The following is a 2001-nucleotide window of genomic DNA, read 5'->3' as shown; positions in this document are numbered from 1 at the left end:
GGGCTACACGCGTAAACTGATTCCAAGCCACGATATTATACGGGGCCGAATGAGACTACGGAAAAGCAAGTGGTTTTATACACGATGCCAAGATCTACTGGGGTGAACGACGCTAACAAAGTACGTGGCATTAAGAAGCACCTAAATTTGCGGCCACCGCATCTCCAACAAACCATGCCACTCCGCCGCGTAGCGGCGGCGAACGGCTAGTCTTACCCCCCTAGTGGAGTGTGGTCTGCGTCCGTGAGTGCGTCCGTAACGGACTAGGCTAATAAAACTCACGCTAATGCGGGCGTTCTATTGGCTACCGGGCGCAGCGAAGGCGGCCCCCATTGGCTAAATCGGCATTGGTGTTTTGTACACACTGTATGTGGACTATCACATCGTACTTAAATGCACCGCTCAAATTTCATTTTGCTCTCATTTTCAGCTGCGCTTCGCGAGGCCACGTAAAGGGCGCTGCCTGTGTGTGCGTTAGTTAGCATAATTATAAGGCACCGATGAGCACACACGTACGATATCGTCGTAGGAGCTGTTGAAAAAAATAGTAAGCTCTGTTGACCTATATTTTGACTTAAACTGGAGATTTAGTACTTATTGAATATAGAATGATGTTTTAGACTTCGTTGTACATTTCTAATAATTAAACTTACAATACTGTTTTGCGTAGCACTATTTAAAGAGTTTTCATATTTTTGCTTGCAGTTATTTGTAGTAGTAGTACACGTAATAATTATATCAGCGTTTAGTAATAAATATCAATTGTACATGTGTTACTATTACTAATAATATGAAAACTTTAAAATATGACTATTGTGGCTTACACCCCTGCACCCCACACTGCCTCAGGGAGAAATATCACCTTCCTTTGCATTTGCGCGCGTAGATATTATATGAGCTTTCCAACAATAGATGTTGCGTACATCAAACAAAATGTTTGTGATCAAGTTTGCGCGGAGGCACGTGACTCAGCAAGAACACGAAACACGATGGGATAGAAGAGCAACACAAAGCACGGAAGGCAACGGACGATGATAGAAGACTTAGCCTATGCAAACCACGAAGTTTCATGCGTGGCGTGAAAGACGGAAAAACACGCAGTCATAAAAAGGACAGAGGGACAAGAATATGACGGGAGCGTACAGACCACGGAAGTGAAATAGATATACAGACACCCCAGCATGCTAAAAAGGGTGGCTACGGAAGAGTACGCACGTAGCGGTAAGAGTGCATGGACAGCAACTCTCCCGTAGCACCACAGAAGAGCACGGAGCACGGTCGACGGACCTGGCATGAAGCGGCGGGAGTCCGAAAACGGGAAGTCATCGAGCATTAGAGCCCGATGAACCGGATCTCACCGAGCCGGGGAGCACGATACTACGGTAGCTAACAATCACACGGACGACAGACCAGCCGCGACACCACAAGCTAGCACGATAGCATGGGTTGTGCCACTAAGCCATGGGAGATCGCAGCCGCAGAGCTATAGACGTAAAATCACAGTGCCGCGGAGAACGATACCAGTGTTGAACCCGAGCTTACCGAGCCACGGAGGACAGTACTACATTAGAACTAGATTGCACGAACGGCGGGCCACCCACGAAATAAACGGAGAGGTGGGCGCTTTGGGTGACCACGATTGCACACCACGGAGCACGAAGCCATTGTAGAGCACGATAATATACGGAAAACGCAGATGCACTGCGCGAGTACAATACATTAGACAGCATTACCACACCGGAGTTGCACGATAGCGTGATAACGTAGTCGATGGAACCTCGTCAGGAGAGCACGATACACGGGTGACGGAACAACACGACTGCGTGGAGGCACGAAACCACGGAATAGCACATTTTGGCAAGCGTACCGGCGATTGGAGGGCACCGGCCACGAAAGACTACGTACCACGAAACCGGTGCAACCCACATAAACGTTTGAGAACAGGAAATATGTAGCAGCAACATAAAACGCAATACTTAAGAGCATGAACCCTAAAGAGAA

This window comes from Phytophthora infestans, genomic scaffold, assembly GCF_000142945.1.
Source record: "Phytophthora infestans T30-4 supercont1.202 genomic scaffold, whole genome shotgun sequence".
In the NCBI taxonomy this organism is placed as follows: Eukaryota; Oomycota; class Peronosporomycetes; order Peronosporales; family Peronosporaceae; genus Phytophthora; species Phytophthora infestans.
The sequence above is the reverse complement of the archived record's forward strand: the minus strand, read 5'-3'. Positions refer to the sequence as shown.